Below are 23,883 nucleotides of genomic sequence, written 5' to 3'. Positions count from 1 at the left end.
TCCTCCTCCCCCTCACTCTGTCCATCCACTCCTTTATTCATTTGAACTGTGCCCAGCCATGCTCATCGGCAAGAGTAGCTCCTACAATGCAGTTCAATAAAGCAGACTCACACTACTCCCGCAACATGCCTGTCATTCAGCGCAGGCTACACATCAGGGACATGAAAAACATTTACCTGCTCCTGACACACAGGCCACTATGCAGATTAGGCAGATAAAGCAGGCCAATACTAATCCAGCTCAATGTGCTTGTCATGCAGAGCAACCTTTATGTCAAGATCCAGAAAACCATTTCTTTCACCTCATATGTAGGTTGATTTGGCAATCCAGTACTGTTCACACACAACATGTATCCCATTGGAGTTAGGAGACTATAAACCTTACAGTCTCAATACTCATGAGGCCTGTTCTTTCTGTTCCTAATTTGGCTGAAAACGATCCAGGGATTTAGGAGGAGGCCTTAGACCTACATACATACTCGTGCACTCTATTTTATATGTGTAAAACAGATTTATGATCTGGCAAGATTGGGAAAATTAGGCCGTATCTTACATCTAACCAGGAATTTTACATATATTGAATTTACGTTCTTTTCAACAAGCGTAAGTTACAACTACAAGGCGATTCACATAAACCTGAAATACTTCAAATAGTCATAGTTTTCCTCCGAAAGCTCGTAGAAACAGCCAATTTGTTTTAACGATCTCAGTAGCTGCCGGAGAATCAGAAGTACCGCTCATTGTTGACAAGTTGATGATTGTTCCTGCTGTGTCGTCCGAAGAAGACAAAGCCAGGGAAAAGCACCACATTCGCAAAGATGCGAGCCGGTGGCCAGTGCCACTTGCGTGAGTTCCACCAGCGCCACGGGCGGCGCTAAGGATGAAGATATCGACTTCGCCTCGGCCAATTGCCTGCCGACTACAATCAGCCAATGATAACGGACAGAGGCCTAGTCGAAGACGGAAGAGCAGCTCTTGCCCACGTGGTTATAGATCGTCGTCCAGGGTCGACTTAGAGAAGGAACGTCGTTTAGTGAACTCTTAGAAATGAACAGACAATTGTCGGGGATGACTCTGTTATTTACTGAGAAGTTTGCCTACGATTATTTGCGCTTATCCATTGAAGGCCTTTCTTGCGCTATGTAACAAGGAGTGTTGCAGACTTATTATCCAACTAGTCACACGGATAAGTAAGCCTTTTAACCCATTTGTGGGACTGTGTTACTAATTTGTTGGAGTGTTGTAGAACCTTCGTTCTCCTATCCTGTTACCTGACAATGGGGCATAGCTGTGTAATAGAGGCAAGGAGAGATTGCCTTAGCGATGTATTGCACCAGAAGCAGTTTCGTGAACTCACAAACTCGGCCTACAGTAACGACAGTGGCAACTCGGCCCCCACAGGAGTAGCGACGAGGCCGTTACAAAATTGGCGACGAGGGTTTACAAAAGTTTCTGCGCGTGAGGTCCTTTGTCCAGTATAATACCGCTCTCGTTCGCCTCGTGTTAGTTCGTTTGCAGCCTCGTCAGTCGTGGTCAGTGTGTAGTTCGTGCCACGTGACAGTAACGAGCAAATTAGTGATTTGTCCGCAGTCTTTAGCTAGCAGAAACATGCAGTACACACTTCGAGAGCGGGTTTTTATCGTGAAAACATACTGGAAGACAGACTCTTTGGTTACAACACAACAGATATTCCGGAGGCAATCCAGTGTGCGTGGTGTTCGAACAAAGGCAACGTTCGGTAAATTGTAAGCAAGCTGGGGACAACTAGTGTTCTAAACAGCGACAATGGTAAATATATACCATTACTGAGTGCAGAGGCTACTGATAATGTTCGAAGACGCTTGGAGTTCTCTCCAAGGAAGTAGTTGCGTTGGTTGAGCCAGACATAGGCATTCCATATGGCACATGTCACAGAGCAGCGAGGAAGTCGGTGCTGCGACCATATAAAATGCACATGATGCAAAAATTACAAGAAACAGATCATGAAAAAGGAATGCGTTGCTGTAGATGGTTTCAAGGGTTTCTTATTCGAGATTTACAGATGAGGCATGGCTCCATCTGTCAGGTTACATCAACACACAAAACAACAGATACGGAGCTGATGTAAACCTCATATCATCCACGAAACACCACTGCATGATGAAGATGTTGGAGTGTGTTGGGTGGTGTCAACTTCCAGGATTGGTGGCCCCATTTTCTTTTACAGACCATGGACGGCTGTAGAACGCCATCAAACCATTATACACAAAATAAGCAATATTGGAGACGATACACTTCACAGAACGTCATGAAATGTGATGAAATGACTACAATTGTGTATCGATGCTGAGGAAGAGCACTTCCAACATATGCTGCGAGGACGTATGTATGTATGTATGTAATCTTCCAACTGTGTATTGACATCTCCCAAAATTGCTAATCAGTCCCATTATTGGTTCAAATTTTATGATTCATTATAGTAGTTCATGTTTGTTTGGGTCGCACTGCAATATACAACATGATAAAACATTAGTAATTGCTATAAGGCATACAGACAAAAAAGCACAGCTTATGTTCGTTCATAACTACGACAACAGAAACAAGCTACTGAAAGGCAGTTTTGAGCCATGTACGCTACGAGCAATGGACATGATGGAAGCACTGGAAAAGAGGGAGAAATAGGAAAGTTGAAACGTCCCCTTTGAACAATTTTATACACGACTGTGCTTAACCTGACACACAATATTTTTAGCGCAACGCAATCTATCAAAGATTCCTGCAAAAGAATGGCCCTGAGTAACATTTACCTTTCAGAAATCACTTACCTCACAAAAATCTTCGTTACTCGAACTACTGCAATACCCCGAGCGCCATTATTGCCAGATAAATAAAAGATTCAAACTACGGAAGGCACTAACTACTGATAGGGATAGTTAGCAAATGAAAGATATTAATAGAGAACAAACAATGTATTTACCTTAATATCATCACAAGTCATAATATATGTAATTTCAAAACTCCGCCATCTCTCTCCTCACATCCACCACTGCTGGCGGCTCACCTCTAACTGTGTAACGCTACGCGCTGTTCACATCCAGCTGCCGCTGCCCAACGCTACAATGGCAGACAACAATGCAAACTAGCCACAGACTGCACACAGCACAGCCAGTGATTTTCATACAGAGCGCTACGTAACGTTGCCAATAAGAAAATATAAACAGCCTACTTACAAAGTGACGAAACACAATGTTTTGTATTGTATTGTATGAAAGTGGGGACCTAGAAACGACGGAGAGGCTTCGTCCCGGCCGTAGCTCGCAGTGGTACACAACCCCACAGCAGGCAACAGCAGTCTACTCACCCCACCGCCGCCCACAGCAAACCTAGGGTTACTGTGCGGTTCGGCCCCCAGTGGCGGGTGGATTCGTGCCGAGGATCGGCACGCCTTCCCGCCCGAAAAGCAGTGCGTTAGACCACACGGCTAACCGGACGGGCCAAACACAATGTTAACAAGATATGGGTAAACAAAGCGACGTGACTGACCTAAAAATGAAAAGAGCAAAACGAGACCATTTACTTCACTGTTTGACGGACGGAATTATGGTCATATTTTTTGGAACCTTTGTATGACGGTGACAGGAGGAAGCGTTTAATAGTAAGCCAGTGTAGGGCAGCTTGTTCCACAGGCGGAGAGCAACAACAGAGAAGGAATGCGTGCATAATTTTGTTTTACGAATGTTCAAATGTGTGTGAATTGCCAAGGGACCAAACTGCTAAAGTCATCGGTCCCTGGACTTACACACTACTTAAACTAACCTAAACTAACTTATGCTAAGAACAACACACACACCTATGGAGGACACGAACCTCCGGCGGGACGGGCCGAGAAATCTGTTTTATGAACAGGTACAGCTAGGGCACTAGCTAACTGAGACCCTGTGTTTCGAAAATGGCGCAATGACAGGTACTTAACCTCAAATGCAAGGTACTGGGTGCTTTATCACTGAAGAGCCGATGAAGTAAATATAACAGTGGTAATCACGTAACTTGTCTGACCGCAACCACCGTAACTGGGCCCATGAAACAGTGAATGGTGATACAGATGGATGTTTCAGATGTAACGCACACAAGAATTCATGGTTGGTTCCAACGGTCTAGTATTTCCACTACCCACCCTGTGCTGGATTACATCGCAGTAGTCTCGCGGAGTGGCCGACTTGTTTAGGGCGCCATGTCACGGATTACGGAGCCCGTCCCGCCGGAGGTTCGAGTCCTCCCTCGGACATGAGTGTGTGTGTTGTCCTTAGCATAAGTTAAAGTTAATTTAAATAGCGTGTAAGTCAAAGGACCGATTGTCTCGGCAGTTTGGTCCCTTAGGAATTGACACACGTTTGAACACACACATCGCAGTAGAGGAGGTTCGAAGAACGAGTGTTTGCTCGAGTTCACTTTTCACTGCGTGTGGAAACATGTTTCGATAATTTCTGAGTGCGTAACGGAAAGCGCAAGTCTTCTTGCGTGCGACATCGGTATTATCTGCACAGTTGAGAACTGTACCCAAGATCCTGATTGTTTCGTGTTGAGGTATTGGAATACCGCCGAAAAGAATGGGAGGCAATTATTCGTGGAATACAGAACTTTTTAATTTCTGATGGGGAGCCAAAATTACTTGGAATATTTTGTATTTGATTTAAGTCTGAGGTTTTGAGCCCACTATACCATGTATTTATGCAGTTCTTTACTATCATCCAAAGACTATACTCCCCTGTAGAAGGAAGTATCACCAGTGAACATTCCGGCAGTGCTGCGATCTGATAAATCGTCTAAGTATACCGAGATCATTAGATTTCCTACCATGCTTCCTTGGTGCACACCTAAATTTCCTTTCGTTTGTGTAGAGAATTAGTAGTCCATTATAGTATACTGACTTCAGTTACTGAACTATTCTTTGAGCCAGTCACAGGCCTGCGAAGAGACTTCGTACGACCGATATTTTCGAGTAATCGACGTCGTAGAACAGAGTCTAAAACTTTAGAGAAATCTATCTGTTCATCTATATCTAATGTCTGCTAGATATTGTGTACAAATAAAGCAAATTGTGTTTCATACATGTGGTTTTCCTAAATTTGTACTCATACGCGAGCAAAATATTTTCCCTCAAGAGCCCAGAACATTCTCTAGGATCCCCTGCAACAGACAGATGCTACGGATATTGACTTGTAATTAACTGCATCCGGTAGCAGTCCTTCCCCATCCTCCTCACCGATACAAGTACACTTCAGGTCTGAGTTCTTCGAATAGCCCCCTTCCACTTTACCAACGTGATTGACTATATTGGTCAATTAATTAACCCTCCCACTCCGGTAAATCCTGCAGCCCTCCCTTTCCATTCCCTGCCTTCCCACCTGGAAATTAACGGGTCTGTGCTGGAGAGGAGGAATTTTATGACAGGAAATTCACTCTCACAGCAAAGGGAATATTGTTTATTTATAAAATTCAATTTTCAGAGGTTGGATCTCTCTTGCTCAGCATTCTCTGCTGCCTGGGAAGATGCAGGTCTTTTAAAAAACATTGAAAAGAATCAATTAATTTGATCGTTTAATTTTACTCTGATCGCACAAGGAATACCGTCATGAAACACTCGACAGACGTAATGACACTGTTAAAAATCTTTAGAATGCAAAATACACGCCGTCCGTCCACCGTTGGCCTGCACACAGCCCCGGCTTGCGCCACCACCGCAGTCGCCAGACGGCGAAAGATGCCGGCATTCAAGAGAATGCACTACCCTGCTCGGGGCCTTGGGACCACTGTCAAGCCTGCTGTGACACTGCGAGCAGCCTCGTGAGACTTACGGACTGTGGACATCGTGCTAATCCTCGAACAAAAGCGTCAGGTGGCGACATACATTTGATATTTGATATCTGAGAAATTTCTGTAAAAGCACATGCTCTCTTCTCTCCCTCCCTGTCAGGCCAGACACACCACAAACAAAGCAGCATTTACCTGGTAAACTCTCAGCTGTGGATGTCTTGGAAATATTCCTATATCAGATTGATGGACCAATTAATCAAATCGATATCCATCCTATGGGACAGTTTCTCCTTGCTTCCTATTGGTGGATACTAGGATTGGAATGTTTGGCGGATTTCATCCTGCATCCACCTCGTTTCCGAACCCTACTGGATTTTTTCCCCTTACCTCCTATCGGTGGTTACCAGCACAGTTAGGTCATTTGGTATACTATCCATCATGTTGGAGGTAGGCGAAAATTTCAAATTTCAGCTAAGTTGCATGCTGTATCTTTAAACAATTTTCAGGAGGGGCTAGACAGATGTGTGCTAACAATACAACTATCAGAAGCAATAAATTGATATCGGGAATTGGACATTCTGACTGGGTTTTCGTAGCGCTATAGAATTCCTAAATTGGTTCTCTCCACTACATTCAGAAGGAGGAAGGGTCTTCCATGTGATGGGATAGTCAAAACAACAACAAATACCTCTACAAGACAGAGTCCATTGTGATACATTGAGAAGCGCTAAACATAGCACAATTAAACCACGATGCTGGATGTTGGAGATCGCTGAAACACTCGCACATCCTGGGCGCTCATGTCCCGATGCCCACATGCAGTGCACCTGTCTCCTCATACACCACCAGCGCCAATTCTCAGAGGCGGGAGAAAACTGCTGGAATCGTGGACAGATGTGTATCCCAGAGCTCACCACTTTCAATGATGGAGGGCATCTGGAGATGATTGGAATAGTAGGAATTTGAATGTTATCAATTCGTCCAGTACAAACACTTCAATATTAAATCGCTCAATTTTCCATTGAGAATACAAGCAACACACGTGATCATAGATACAGACCAACACACATTGGGTGTTAGTTCGCTGTTCAGCTATGCAGGGAGCGTCACCCCTGGGACCTGCCCCATACCGCTGCGGGCAAGAACTGACTAGCCGGCTGACTGGAATTTTTCTTTGTAGCCACCACTCGGAAGAGACTTCAACCGGAAGTTCCCATTCGCTCCGGTCACCCCCAATCTGATGCTATTAATAGTGAGCGAAGTATCGGGAAAATCTCCACCTGACAGCTGTGGCTCTAGAAATATCAATATCTATATCCCCTCTTATGACTAGACGCAATTTTCCAAGTAAAATCCTTCACCCCCCCCCCCCCCCCCCCTCTTATGGCCATCGGAGCGTTGAAATCACAAATCACCCACATCAAATCTATACCTACCTTCCGACTACATATAGCCATTTTCTTTGCGCGTGTCAGATGAATGACCACAGTAACTTCACACTGCAAAATATACACATTTCAGACAAGCAGTGCAGCCGGCCGCGGTGGTCTAGCGGTTCTGGCGCTGCAGTCCGGAACCGCGGGACTGCTACGGTCGCAGGTTCGAATTTTGCCTCGGGCATGGGTGTGTGTGATGTCCTTAGGTTAGTTAGGTTTAAGTAGTTTTAAGTTCTAGGGGACTTATGACCTAAGATGTTGAGTCCCATAGTGCTCAGAGCCATTTGAATTTGAACCAGACAAGCAGTGCATTTATTGTTTATGTGTGTACAGTACCGAAAAAAATTGACATTCCCACTTTCACACCAGCTAGGTATCTCTAGTTTTCTCAGTTTTAGGAAATAATTTGACATTTAAGTCTTCCAGTCAGCACTTCCGGAAGGTATTTCTCATCCTTTGTACTCTATAGCAGGTACAGTTGAATCTTTGCACTTTATATTGTGCAGCTGTTTCCAGAATGAAGCTTTCAATCCTTACGTTTGGATATACTCCTCAACGCTTTGAAATCCCAATTCACCACGTCAAATCTATCCTCCCCTTGCGACTAGACATGTATAATTTTTTTAGAATAATTCACTAGACTCTTGCTAAACCGGCCATTCTTCGCACATATGGGTGCCGAATTAGTGGAAGTGCTGGATTGTTGAGAGTGTCTAAAATTTAGTATAAACACATAGGGATTGCACGTTATCAAATCAAAAGTTACATTCATTTTTACAGAAAACTTAGTCCTTGAGTGTGTACATGCATATTAATATCACTCGACATTCACTATGAAAAATGTCCCAAAGTTTTAGTTGTCTCCATGACGTTACGCGACGGTAGTATGCTTTATCACACAATAGCTTTACAAGCATTTCATAGGTCCTGCCATGTTTCTGATTGTTGCATAATGCACTCCAGGAAGACGTCTCCAGCTGCAGCACCAGCAGTTTGAGATATCCTCATGTTCTCTACTCCTATGTCCTCTTCTTTATCAGCTTCATCATAACTTTCCTGCTAGCTTATGATTACCTCTTTTCTGCTGAAGTTTGGTCATAAATAGCTGCTCGTCCAACACTGGTGACAGCAAAACTGGTTATCTGCGAAGAACCTCAGTTCAGTATATATCTAATTTCGAGTTTCTGCTTGAGGTCCAGCATAACGTGTTTCCCTTTAGAAGCCATGAATAATGATCTCTAAAGAAAGCCACAATTTCACAGTGTACGGGAATGTTCAACATTAACTAAAAACATTGTTGCAGATGAAATTTCAGTATCGTAGGCGTCATTTGAGGTTGAACGACTATAGGCTGGAAGTGTGCCGGATTACTGAAAGCCCGGACTATTGAGGGCCGTATTAGCGAGAGTTTAGTGTAGTAGTCTCATTACTTCCCTTAGCGTCTCGTGATATGTCGGACCATAAACCCCAGTAGCTTTACGTTCACGCAGCATAACAATTTTTATCATTTATAGGTGTATAAAAAGAAGTTTGATACGTCCAGAGTCACACACCAGATGAGTATCGTTTTGACGTTTTCGCACTGCCCAGTAGTAATTGAGCCTCCTGCCATCTCATATTTGTTGATGAACACAGCGTGTAGTTACAGTTTAAAAAAGATCTGCCGTCTTCTTTTTATTTTATCGATTTCGCTACTTACACAAACCTTCTCGTATTTTTCGTATTTGTGAATCCAGCAAACAGACAGTGGCGTCTTATACATATTCAGACCGCCAAGTCGGGGTTTGTGTCAGTGCTTTCCACGCATACCTTCCGTAGACTTAACACCCAGATCATACAAATTTCCCCTAACTAAGAAGTCACTGCAAGTGCCATATAAGAGTTTACTGGAGTACATCCATTGGGAGTTAATTTTCAGGGGGCAAGCAAATCTATGGAGAAACCGCAAAACTGTTTGTATTGTGTCTAAGCACATTTTAAGCTGCTGTTGCTAAGAACCGTACCTTTTTAACACTTTGGAGTGTTAGGAGTGTCACCGTAAGACGGATCTGTTGTTGCTGCTGGAAAAATTCAGTTTTTTTACAGCAAAAAAAGAGCCCGTTATAGCGTCATGCAAAGATTTTGTTTGTTACATGTGCGAGAAACGGCAACTTAATGATACATACCTGATTAGTTACATACATAGTTATTCAACTTAAAGTGTGTGCAGGATGTCTGTGAATAAGGTAATGTCGTAATTCTAACAGCGAATTTGCGGAGTGGTAGTGAGTGTATTGTGCAAAGTATGGCCTTGCTTTAGTTATCGCTATTAAATTTACATAGTGACTGCACGACAGTGCTTATTCAAGAAATCGCTATACCCACATATTAGAAAAAAGTATTCTAGATCTCTTACTTCTTCAATATGTTACGACAATTAGCCCTGAGGACTACGGATTCGCTGGGAAAAGAGAATGTTACCGCTTACAACGTGTTTGAGCGAGTGAAATCAAGAAATGGGCGTAATGTACTGTTGGATATTTGTATGAAACAGATTAAGAGTCGTTGTCGCGTGAACGCTTTTCATCACTACATGTTCCCTAGAGAAATTGTAGCATTAATATGTGACATATATCATGTAGATTTGATTTGCTTTCTGAAGTGTTTGAAAGGGATGAACTCATTTCTGAGTATGAACCTTGCTTTAAGCACTATGACTCGAATGCGCTCTGCCAGGATGATGGACCACTATAAATTAAGATGTATTGTATTGGGTGTATTCTGAAAGAACAATAGTAATATTAATAATAACAGTAAAGTCTGTGCTATAACCAAGTAAGATGCTACTACTTTTTAACGATCCATTGCTTCACTTCACGGTTTCTATGATGATGGGTATAGACAGTTCACACTTAAAGATATGGCATACACAGAAAATACTGGTTCAGTTGAGACATTCCCAGAAAGCATTACATCGCCGAGGTCTTTCAAGGATGTGGAATTTGGGGTGATCCTGGTATATCCTATAGAGATATCGCGACGTCGCTTCGATTATTTGACCATATTGACACCGTCATCTACGTCAGGGGGACGGATAAGTTTGCGTGGATGCGTGGAATCTTCAAGTATGCTGCTATTCAAGATCCGGATTTCTACGGACGTCCTGCTCTCCATCAAGTCAAGAAGATGTGTGAAAATAGTTTTGCTGTTGTATCTGCTTATGAAAATGCAAAATTACTTTTAAGTTGGATGAGAAATAAATATTACTTTACCTCTCAGTCTGTGTACCTTTCTTCACACTTTAATAGTATGCAACTTATCTCAGATGTCATACCTATGTTTGTCCTCGAGCAGTGGAGATGTAATTTTAGACTTATTTGCTATACATACATGCCTCCTACTCCCTTACCCAGTACCTGCAGCATCATGAGCATAGCCCCATGCAACCATTGCAAATACTATTTTGTTATTATTTTTCATAAATTTCGCCTTCTTAATAGCACTTATGTTCAGAGCTAATATCATTTGTGTCCTGCACAGCATTTATATACATACACAATGCAGTAGGGGACTGTTCTCTGTAAATAACCACACAAATACGTAGGGAAACAATTTTTTTATTTATTAAATTCACACAGATACAATTCAGTTCTTGAGATAGAATATAGTTCTTGAGATTACAGTTCAGTTCTTGAGATTATAGTTCAGTTTTTGAGACTGAGATAGTGTTCAGTTCTTGAGATTACAATATAGCTCTTGAGGTACAGTTCAGTTCTCGAGACTGCAATATAGTTATTGAGATACACTTCAGTTTTTGAGGTACGATATAATTCTTGAGGTACAATGTAGTTCTTGAAGTACAGTCTGACTCTAGTATTTCAGTGCAGAGATGTTTTTAACTTACAAGCTATTACTAATAACTAAGAAAAAGGAATCTCCCATTCTCCAGTAGTACTGGATGAGAATGCTTTTTTTTCAAGTTTTCTTATAAATCTAAGCTCAGAAAAACTAATGTGGAGGTACTTTTTTTTCTACAACTAAATTTCAAAGCCCTCAGTAGCATATCTTTTACAATAATTCTGATGGACTGTGAACTATATACACACTCAAAAACTAATTTCCACAGCCCAAATTGCAAAGCTTTATAATAATTCCGATGGACTGTGAGCTATACATACAGTGGCAAGTGAAAAACTGAAAACTATTTTACTTGTAAGGCACTCACTGTATGCAGATTTATTTACGTACATACACTCTGTCTGTATGAGTGATATCCATATTTTTTCTGTTTACGCTTTTTCAATATATACAAGTATATTTTTTGTGTGCTTTCCTAATTTTTTTTCTACTCGTATATCCACATAATATACATATTATTGTTCTTGTTTTATGTTTTTTTCATCTATGGCGTCCATACAAACACGTAAACATAACACGAATAAATAATAAATAAATATTCACACCACACACACACACACACACTATCACTTACTTAAATTATGATAAAAGGGTCATACTAGTCGACACACTCTCTCTCTCTGTCACACACATACACACAACACACATTCTCTCCCTCTCACTCAGTCAGGGTTTCTCATCACTTCTCTCACTACAAGTGAGCAGTGTCAGGACAGGAGATTTTCAATCCCATCATCACAAATGACGCTTTTATCGTCACGAGACAATAGACCGATTTTAGACTGCAGCACATTGTACACCTCGTGTCCTCTCGATCGAATGCTGGTCTGCCGTACCATATTCGGCGGCTGCCGCGCAACACCGCGAACATTGCTGTACAGGCACAGCAAATAGTCTTCGATAGAGAGGGCTCTCGATGCCATATGATTCACACCCTTAGCCCGACGCTGGATGACACCTTCCAATGTGCGATACACATAATTTTTTTATTGCAGACCTACAAACTCTACAATTGGAAATCCATTCCCCTCATCTTTCATAAACCCAATATCTCCACAGCAACTAAGTTCTTATTGAATTCGGCGATTCATTTAAAATTTGGTCTGGCAATGCATTTTCTTACACCATAAAGTACATCCCATTCTTTTATAATCAATATTTCACGTCGTTCCCTCAAATTCTCCATTGTTTTCCCGAAAATCGAATAATTCATGAATTATAAAAACCTTTCTGCAGTCACTCGTCACGGAAGCTCTCTGTCTCATATACATACGACAGTGAATAATGTGTCTCTTCTTATTCCCAGCGTTGTCATCAGTTACTGGGTGGAGCCTCCTCGCAGAACCTGTTGCTCTGGAAACAGTAGCAAATCGGAGTGCTCATCGTGCAACCTAATAGGGAATGTGATTTCTGCCTCCACCACATACCCAGCACTAGAATCAGCCGCCATGCCTTCCATGATTTTTCCACCTAATCCCTTGTATTCGTCTTTGGGTACCCATCAAAACTCACCAATTGGCAGTGATTGTTGTATGACGTACATAATGTTACTCGAATCAACCTGAACCTCTCACTCGTCCGTGCTTTATTTGGCTTGACATACCTATGGACACATTGGCAAAGCCCCTACGGATCTCTCGCTCAAAGAAAAGTAGCATATCAGCATCGGTTAATAAAATCAATGCTGCCTTCGTTTTCCTGAGCATTGAGTCCCAAAACAATTCAGGTGCCGTGTAATAAAAGGCGGTTTCCAGAGAATATGTGGTCTTGCCTCAAAACGTCCGCAAGCAAGGAAGCGCACATCTGTGTTCACTTAAAGCCGTGTGTACTCTCCTAAAGTTGCGATGTTGAATTTCTGTCAGACATTCACAGCACACTCATACTCTGCAGCTGTTATGGCATCACCTGTAAGGTTGCTGGAGAATGCAAATACGTCAGATATCCTGATTTCATTGAGTTTCAGCCGGCCGGTGTGGCCGAGCAGTTCTAGGCGCTTCAGTCTGGAACCGCGCGACCGCTATGGTGGCAAGTTAGATTCCTGCCTCGGGCATGGATGTGTGTGATGTCCTTAGGTTAGTTAGGTTTAAGTAGTTCTCAGTTCTAGGGGACTGATGACCACAGATGTTAAGTCCCATAGTGCTTAGAGCCATTTGAAATCATTGAGTTTCGCCATACTATCCGCATACTCGTATGGGAAAATCCCATGCCTAGCCACAAGTCGAGACTTTTCCTCATCGGGAAAAGAAACTCGAGTGATATGCATATCCTTTCGAGGTACTGCTTCAAAAAGTTTCTGGAATGGCGCTAGAATAAATCGTAGTGTGTCAAGGAAACAGAGCGTAGTTCTTGGAGTAATTCGTTTGGAAAATGAAATATATTTCTCAACACACTCAGGCAGTACACTGACCTGATTTTCCTCCCAGCCGACATCAGCCAAGTGCTCAACAAGGAAGTGAGCGTCATACCCGCTGAAATTATGAAAGAAAACGGGTATGTGCCTTATTAGCTGGCACTTCAGATTACGTGTATTGTGAGTTGCGCCACGGAACTTCCCCGTAAGATGACAGCGATCCCTACGAGGAGTTTCTGCTTTTCTATCTAACAGCAGCCCACAAGATTGACAGACCACCGCTATATTGTACAAATCTTCATTCTCTTTCGATTTGGTCATGGGAACATTGTCGCTGTAAAGCTTCCCATGAATAATTTTCGAGCTCAGTGAGCAACTAAACTGAAGGATTATCCCCGAACTAAGATTTGTTAAGACTAGAATCATATCTACATCTACATCTATACTCCGCGAGCCACCTTACGGTGTGTGGCGGGGGACGATACAATTTCCTAATGCTGCCGCATATCGTACGTGTTTTTCTGGAAATGTGGTATTTGAGGGTCACCAAGAAAATGTTGAGAAATGGAGGGGGCTGACGACAGTATGCTAGTCATGCTCATATGACTTGCATTTCTTCTCCAGGCCATAAACATGAACCATTATACCGGGACTCCGCGCCAAAATTTAGATAGGTCCTGGATCTTGACGGAGAATTCTATACCATTAAAATTATACCCTTCAGGTATAGTGTCTTTTAGTATATAGTACGTGCCAGAATGCTCTGTAGCTGTAATTTCGCTCTCAAGCCATGACTGACCATGCGAAACAAGCCTGATCCTGTCTGTTTTCGAGATTAATGCATGCCTTCATATATTTTTAGGTATTCTGTGTAGCTAGACCCTCCAGTTACCGAATCACAGACACAGACATTTTTAAGGATGTCCAAGTGTACTTTATGGCTGGGTGCTTTAGCTGACCCTCTAACTTCCATCTTGGAAAACTGATCCATTGTAGCATTCAAGGAGGACTCCCGAAACCACTCAGTGATTGATGTGCTCCGCATTATCACGCCATTTTCCCCTCAAAGATAATGAAGACTTGTCTCTTCGATGCCAAAGGCAACTTTGGGAGGATACGAAAGTTTCACGAAGAGCATTGCACCGCATTTAATGGCGGAATGCCGTGGATCATTGACTACTTTGAGGAGCTCCGTTTTCACGACAGGAAGCCATGCTCTTAGAAACCCGATATGGTCGCGGTACCCTCCTGCTAAACTCTCGATCCTTGTGAACGAGATTCGCTCCTCAAAGGCAACTGCAATAACCGAGTATTCTAACTGCAGTATAGTGTCACTTTTCTTACGTCCTTCACTAATACTATAGTACAACTTCATGACAAAGATGCTTCCGGTAATATGTGGAGTGGTACTGTGCTGTACCTCACGACATCAGAGAGGACGAGATGGTGGTGGAGGAGGAGGAGGAGACGCTGCGAATTCGGGCCAGGGCGAGGAGTCTGGCTGCTGTTGCCGCTGCAGCCCTGACCCCGTTACCAGAGGGAGTGGCGCCCATGGACGGCAAGCAGAGCTGGTGCGTGAGCGCAGCGGGGTTGGGGGTGGAGGCGAGGGCGGGAGCAGCGGCGGTGGCAGCTTCTCGTGTGGTGATCAGAGACATTCATGCTCGCAAGGCATGACTTACTAGGCCCCACTTTGGCGATGCAGGTTTACTGACCCTGGTACCTTTGCCACGCCACATTGCGTGCATTGTCCCACAGATGCAGCCGCTGTAGAAGACAGAAAGATTAACGAACACGGTTAAGTACAACATTCTAGACATCGCCTGCTGTTGCTGCAAGGAAAGAAAGAACACTTATTATTTGTAAGTAGAATGAGTATGTATTACCTTTTTTTCACTCTGGCTCCATGGCATCTCCCTTACCTCCTCGTGACAACGAAGGTCTCTCTCCATCTCCTCTACCCACTGTGGCATTTCGCCATCACCTGAATTGGGGAGGACCCATCTATTCATCTCACTGGTATCTCCAGCAACAGAATGATCTAATAATAAAAGCAGATACACAGAAAATTTACAAGAAAAAAAATATTTTTTTAGAATACATACATGCGATCTGCGACGGCTCCTGCATATCTCCAGAATGATCCCCTCCCCGTCTCCCTTCTTCGTCTGCCAGGAAATCATATACAGCGAAGAATATGCGCCATGTTATACGTACGACGAAATTTAATTATGAATACACAGTATTATTGAGATTAAAAAAATTAATGGTTTTGTCTTTCCAACCCCTTCGTCCGCGGGAGCACTATTGATTATCATATAGTGTCAGACGTCTGTGCTTCACAATACTTATGTGAGAGAGTCGTGGCAGGATGCAGCACCTTCCGGAAGTGCTGACTGCAAGACTTAAATGTCAAATAATTTCCTAGAAGTGAGGAGTATTGATACACCTCGCTGGTGTGAGTGTGGGTATACCATAATTTTTTCGGGTGCTATACACATATAAACGATAACTGCACTGCTTCTCTGAAATGTGTATATGTTGCGGTGTTAAGTTACTGTGGTCGTTGTCCGACATGTGCAAAGAAAATGAATATGTGTGGTCGGAAAATCGGTATGTATTTGATGTAGGAGATGCGTTTTCAACACACCGATAGCTGTATGGGGGGATGAATGATTTTACGTGGAAAATTATGTTCAGTCATAAGGGGGATATAGGTATTGATATTTCCAGAACTACAGCTGATAGGAGGAGGTTTTCCTGATACTTCGCTCATTGTCGATTGTTATCAGATTGAGGGTGCAATCGCAATATTTAAGTGCAGTTACAGTGATAAATATGTGTGGGGTTTCCTAGGACGACACCGACTGGCGTGCAGGGGCACGTGGCGGTGGTAGCCTGTGGCCGGATCTAATCGGCATTTCCGACTTAAGTCTCTCGAGAGCGGTGGGTACAAACAAAAGCTCCATCCGGCCAACTAGTCGTTTCTTCCTCACAGCTGCCAGGGGAGGTCCCAGTGGTAGCACTCTCTAGACAGCCGAATAGCAGACTAATACTCAGTATGCGTTTGGCTATCTTCGTGATCAAGTGTGTTGCATGTATTCTGCGTGGACAATATAGCGATTCAACATCGATCACTGCCAACTGTTTGCGCTGGACGTATTGAGAACACCCGAGTTCCTACAGTTCTAGTCATCCCCGGATGCAATCCATGGCCTGCGGTGGTGCACTGTGGCATACAATGGCATCCACAACTGTGGCAGTTTTCTCCAGCGTCTGAGCGTTGGCACTGGCTTCGTATGAGGAGACAGATGCACTGCGTGTGGACATCGAGAAATGAGCGTGCTGAATATCTCAAAAGAGAACCGCTCGGCCACCCCGGCCGGCCACAAGTCATAAAATTAATTATGTAAATTGATAGTTGGCAAACATTGTTATAACGACAACATTAATTATTTGTTGCCATTATAACATTTTATTTGTTGCTGGTGAAGTTACATATAATCAAAGCATTAAATTATTGTGAGGTTTTTCTCACTCAAAATAAAGAAGCTACTACTTTCGTTGTAAAGGAAACAGAAAAAACGTAGAGAACGTAACCTGAAGTACTTCGAATTTCGACGCTACTGTACTCAACATAAGAAATAATTCTAGTAAAACCATACATCATTGATATATACGATTCCTCTCATGTATTAAAAGCAACAAATAAAGTAAGTTTAAGGTATAGATTAACGTATTATTTCGAAATAACTTCAAACCAAGCGCTGTGGGCAGCCATTCTGCTGAGTTGTATCTACAAAATATCGTTAAGTAGCACTGGAAGTGGAGTGTGGTGCGATCTAGGAGCATAAAGACAAACTTCGCAACCTACACGAACGTGTCATACTGGTCTTGAGTTATTAAAAACAGTGTATCAATTTTACGAAATGAGAACTCGAAGTACCCACGCACTGAAAAGGTTGAACCGACGTTGAAAGAGGTACAGGCATTGGATACTTGAAACTGTGTCTATGCGTATTTATTGACCCCAGTCAGACATACAGGGTGGTCAGAGCCAGCCTGAAAAGCTTGTAAAGGTGATGCAGGGTAGGCTGTGCTGAGAAAGAAAATCCTTACATTACGCCGTTTGCGAGTTCATAGGCACTGAAGTTAGAGCATCAGGCTGCTGCTCGCGCAAATTCAAGTGGCCCGCCAGAGATGTTGCCGCCAAAGATGTTCTTCGTTTGGTTCCCTAAAACTGAACAAGAGAGTGATACAAAAATTAAAAATGGGACGGTAGTGTAGGATCGAATCCGGATCAACCGCTGAGCAGTTTCGTGCGCTATCATCTCCGCAGTGAGAATAACTGACACTACTTGTATCTGGCGGGCCACTTGAATTTGTGCACAACAGACTGATTGGCTAACTTCAGTGCATATTATCTCGGAAACAGCACAACGTATCGAATTTTTTTTCTTAACGACTCCTTATCATAACAACGTACCCTGCAACATTGTTGGAACCTTTCAGACTGTTTCTGACCACCGTGTATGTAACAGACATTCATCTGAAACACTTAATTCATCTGTCTATTTACACTGAATCGCCAAAGAAGATGGTATAGGCATGCGTATTCAAATACAGAGATATGCAAGCACACAGAATACGGAACTGTGGTCAGAAACGTCTATATACAACAACAAGTATCTGGCGCAGTTGTTAGATCGGTTACTGCTGCTACAATGGCAGGTTACCAACATTTAAGTGAGTTTGAACGTGGTGCTATAGTTGGAGCACGAGCGATGGGACACAGCGTTTCCGAGGTAGTGATGAAGTGGGGATTTTCCCGTACGACCTTTTCATGAGTGTACCGTGAATATCAGGAATCAGATAAACCATCAAATCTCCGACATTGCTCCCGCCGGAAAAAGATCCTGAAAGAACGGGACCAACGACAACTGAAGAGAACCGTTCAACGCGACAGAAGTGTAATCCTTCCGAAAATTATTACAGATTTCAACACTGGGGCATCAACAAGTGATAGCGTGCGAACCATTCAACGGAACATCATCGATATGGGCTTTCGGAGCCGTTGATGACAGCACGACACACAGCTTTACGCCTCACCTGCGCCCGTCAACACCGAAATGGCTCTGAGCACTAAGGGACTCAACATCGGAGGTTATCAGTCCCCTGGAACTTAGAACTAATCAAACCTAACTAAACTAAGGACATCACATACATCCATTCCCGAGGCAGGATTCGAACCTGCGACCGTAGCTGTCGCGTGGTTCCAGACTGAAGCGCCTAGAACCGCTCGGCTACACCGGCCGACGTCAACACCGACATTGTACTGTTGATGACTGTAAATATGTTGCCTGGTCGGACGAGACTCGTTTCAAATTGTATCGAGCGGATGGGCTCGTATTTGTATGGAGACAACATCATGAATCCGTGGTCCCCGCATGTTAGCTGGGGACTGTTCAGGCTTGTGGAGGCTCTGTAATGGTGTGGGGCGTGTGCAGTTGGAATGTTATAGGACCCCTGACACGTCTTGATCACCTGCATCCATTCATGTCCATTGTGCATTCCGATGGACGGGCAATTCCAGCAGGACAATGGGACAACCCACACGTCCAGAATTGCTACAGAGTGGCTCTGTAACTCTTCAGAGTTTAAACACTTCCGCTGGCCACCAGACTCCCCAGACATGAACATTACTGACCATATCTGGGATGCCTTGCGTTCTGTTCGGAAGATATCTCCACCCCCTCGTATTCTTGCTGATTTACGGACAGCACCGCAGGATTTATGGTGGCAGTTCACTCAGGCACTACTGCAGACTTTAGTAGAGTCCATACCTCGTCGCGTTGCGGCACTTGTGCGTGCTCGCGGGGGCCCTACACGATATTAGGCAGACCCAACTTTGAGGATAAAAAAATACCGAAGTGACATGCAAAATGAACGTTGACTGCGAGTGCTTGTACGTGTTCGTTTTACGGTTGTCTTTGACGCATATCTCTCCTCAGTCACTACGCCTGAATGGTCGTTACTCGCTTTTAAAATCCTAAAGGTAAGGTGTAATAGAGGTGCGAGAAGTGTGCGGCGCAGGGCGCCGCTGCGCGCGTCCGCCCACCGCTCTGCGGCCCCAGACAGCTGGGCGCCAGCCAGCACGAGTGCGGCCGACCCCGGCCGCGGCAGCAGCAGCAGCAGCAGCAGCCGCAGCCGCAGCCGGCCTCCACCCAGCCTCTCCCAGACTGGGCGGCGCCGCGCCCGCCTGCGCGCCCACACCCGCCTCCCGCGCCGCCGGCTCGTCCTGCTTCCAGACCCCCGGCGCACACGAGTAATTTATGTATACGGGGCGCGACATTCTTTAACACACATTCTGCGTATTACGACCTCCACGTGCGGCGTGGTGAATTTAAGTCTTTCGACCAGGTGCTCGCACGTCTACAGTACAGTGTAAAAAGTAAGCGCTGGCAATTTTCCAACTAGATAATTACGTTATTAAAAATCGAAGTTGTATCGTGATCATTCCAGAGTCAAATGGGACTTCACCAAAAAGCTATTTCTCATATCCACTTTTCTTCCAACTACGCACATAATCTGTTACCAAAAATCATTTTGTCAACAGGCTTCTTTCAGTCCGGTAGAGATTCCTAGCGCACTGTCTGTTACCAAGCGAGATCATTTTACCTCCTGAAATATGTGAAAAATGGGTCCTTTCGTGTTATCTTACAGACGATCACTTAACCCTTAACTACATTCGCCATTTCGTGGGGTTGTTTTCGACCCCAAAAACAAAAACACCTGGAACGTATTTTTCGAAACTGATGTTAAAGAACTAACAAGAGAAAGGCTTATATTTATCAAAAATAAAACTTTACTGGAAAACAAAAGATGATCTTACCAACTATTAAGTCCTTTATATTAACATTAGCGTCTTAAAAAAGAGCTTTTGGAATTAACTCGAGAAAAAAATAAAGAAAATCTACTTCATAAATGCTCAGAAACATGTTCTGAGATGCTCAATTAAATAAATTGTGAAGAAAAGTAAACAATGACTTTCAATAAAATAGATACAGTACGTACATCAACGAATCAACAAAGCCCTTAATTTCGTTCATCACTGTCAAGACATACTTTTCTGTCAATGGAACGCATTTTGCTTATGTATTTGTGACATTTAGAACTTGTTTTGTTAGTTTTTCTGTCTTTAAGGTCTAACCATATAAGGCAAGTGATCTCTTTCAGTTTTTTCGCTGACTCGGTCCCACTTGGACTTGTACTGCAGATTCCTCGACGCTGCTATCATTTTGAAAATTTTTGCAAAGAACTTTCTCCGTTTCCGTCTTCAGTGCCTACAAATCTTCTGGAATTAATTTCTCTTCCTTTGATATTTGCTTTGATCAATGCCACGCCGAGTGGTTTTATAAAACCTCAGTGGACTGTCTTGCTGTTCTTACTTATAACTGATTTTCTATGAAAATTGGAGCAGAATTATAAGCAAACGAATGACGCCTGGAGTAATAAATTATACCACGAATACAGTCGAGTGTTAAAATGACGGGGTGGGATAAGACAGTGACAAACCAGCTGCATCACGTTCTTCACCAGTCATGGCTCACGGAAGCATCTACACCACTCATATTGTATTCAGAAAATGGTTCAAATGGCTCTAAGCACTATGGGACTTAACATCTGAGGTCATCAGTCCCCTAGACTTAGAACTACTTAAACCTAAGTAACCTAAGGACATCACACACATCCATGCCAGAGGCAGGATTCGAACCTGCGACCGTAGCAGCAGCGCGGTTCCGGATTAAAGCGGCTAGAACCGCTCGGCCACAGCGGCCGGCCTGTATTCAGATAATACAGCATTGTTTCCCATACTGATCTGCATTAACTTACATTTTTCCACCCTTAGAGCAGGGACACCAAAGAATTCGGCTCGCGAGCTATGCTCTGGAATAAATCTCACAGTGTTCAGCTTCTCCCACCGCCACAGAACGCTGTCTGAGGGTATAGGGTGGGGATGGGAGAGGAAGGGGAACTGCAAACGCGCCGAATTTAATGGCAGTGCAGTCGTTCTGCATACGACTTTGTTTCGTATTTAACATTTTTCATCAACATAGATAACAAACAAAACAATTTTTTCGGTAATATTTAATTATTTTTCACGCACTGCGGGCTTAATATAGTTTTTATCTGGTACAAACTGTCGGCTGCGGACACATGTAGACAGTTTAACTGATTTTTGAACTCAGGTTGCCACGTACCGTGACTTATTTGTGTTTATAATCGAAAAAAAAAAGCCTTTACGCACATATGTTGACCCAAATATTGCAGTACTTTTGCAGCAACATTATGCAGACGAGGAAACTCTACCTGAGGTAAACAATGTAGACGTCCTGGACAATTTTAACGTAACATGAATTTTTCTTTAAAACGGGAGTTACATTGCATATCATTCAGTTACATCAGCACATGCGCAGGAGCGCTTTCAACTGAAACGGCAAACGATCACGAAAACGGCTCCAAAACAAATGTAAGATTGGCAGTGTCTTCAAAACGTTCAGAAAACTATCCATGTATTTGTTTCAAAGCCATAATGAATTCTTCAAACCTCGTGTTTTCTTAAATAACATTAAGCTTAGGGAACTGGGCTCTTTGTCAGAACTTGTCCCTTCGTATTAAATGTACCCCAGTCAAATCAGAGACAAGTTGTTTCACGCCTTGCAGTGTCTTACTGTGTGCAGTGTGCAATCAAGTCCACTTAAAATGCGAGGACTGAAATACATAATGGATATTCTAATTTTCGTTCCTGCACTCCTTTTTCCTCCATAAATTCAACAAAAGCGGGTGTGAAATCGAAAAATCGTTCCAGGCACGCCTCTTGACTTAACCAATGCACTTCGCAGTAATATATAAAGTCTCCACACTCTTCGTTCAGTTCCATCAAAAACTGTTGCCACGGACAGTGGGATAATGAATGCGACTTCACAAATTTTGCTATTCGTACTAAGAATTTCTTCATATGTTCCATGAATGCAAATTTAGCACAAAGCGTTTCTTGTACAGAACAATGAATACCGTCTAGCGTTCGTTCTAGTTTTCTGCTCTTTCATTGTCAGCTACATCATTAAATTGTTTCTCCACGGTAACGTCGATTATGCAACTGCATAATAAATATTGAGAATGCTCATACGTCTCTTCGGTCAATATCATTCAGTTGCAAAAGCTTGTGAGGACGGTTCGTTAGACTCCTTCATTTTGTGCGAGCAACCACTTGACCTGTGAACGTCCTTCGTACCTCGAACAAGTAGCGCAGGGTAGTCAGCGCTGACACCACGTCTGTGCTGAACTGAAGAGAGTTGTGCCAACCGAAAAATGCCACACTGCAACACTAAATGAACTGCCGCGCTGTGGGAAGGAGCGAGCAAAGCCGTGACACGGCGAGCCTCGGCTAGCACGTAGCCCGCACACCCGGCACGCATGCGGATGCGGCTGTGCACGCCAAGGCCGGCACAGGCTTCTGCAAGATGCAGTTCATCACACCAAATAAGAATTCTGTCTAAGTCATCATATAACTCTCCCAACGACGATACTTTCCCGTTACTACGGCGTCATCAGCATCTGCTCACCATAGCGATCAAAGCGTTTATGTATAGCGAAAAAGACCGGTCCTAGCACACTTCCCTGAGGTACTCCTGACGACACTCTTGTATCTGACGAGCAGTCACAACCGGGAACAACGTACTAGGATCTACTACTTAAGAAGCCTTCCAGCCACTCACATATTTGGGGACCTATTCGGTACCCTCGTAACTTCGTTAATGGCCTGCAGTGGGGAACAGTGCCAAACATTTATCGGAAATCTATAAATATGGGCTCTCCTATTGCCCCTCATCCTTTGTTCCTAGGATACCATGTGAGAACAGGGGAAACTGAGTTTTACTCGAACGATGCTTTGTAAATCTGTGCTGTTTAATAGACAGAAGCCTTTCTGTCTCAAGGAATTTATTGTATTCGAACTGAGAATACACTCAAAAATTCTGTTGACAACCGATGTTGAGGATATTGAACTGTAATTCTGAGTGTCCAATCTCTTACACTTCTCATATACAGGAGCTTGGTCTTTTGCGAAGGGCAGAAGGTTCGTGATAACTGCAAGCTACGTAAGGGGACAGTGCCGTTGATCACTTTCTCTAAAAGCGAATTGGTGTTCCATCCGGACTTGGCGACTGTTTCCTTTCGACTCTTCCAGTTGCTTCCCTAACCAGGGATGCCTATTATTACTACTTCCTCCACAAGGAAGTCTATGCGAAAATCAAACCTGTGCGACGGTGAACTGACGATATGCCTCTACGAAGCTTCTGCAATGATTTCTTAAACGTAAAATTTGAAACATCGGCTTTCCTTTTACGGT

Source organism: Schistocerca cancellata, chromosome 7 (assembly GCF_023864275.1).
Source record: "Schistocerca cancellata isolate TAMUIC-IGC-003103 chromosome 7, iqSchCanc2.1, whole genome shotgun sequence".
Classification (NCBI taxonomy): domain Eukaryota; kingdom Metazoa; phylum Arthropoda; class Insecta; order Orthoptera; family Acrididae; genus Schistocerca; species Schistocerca cancellata.
The sequence above is the reverse complement of the archived record's forward strand: the minus strand, read 5'-3'. Positions refer to the sequence as shown.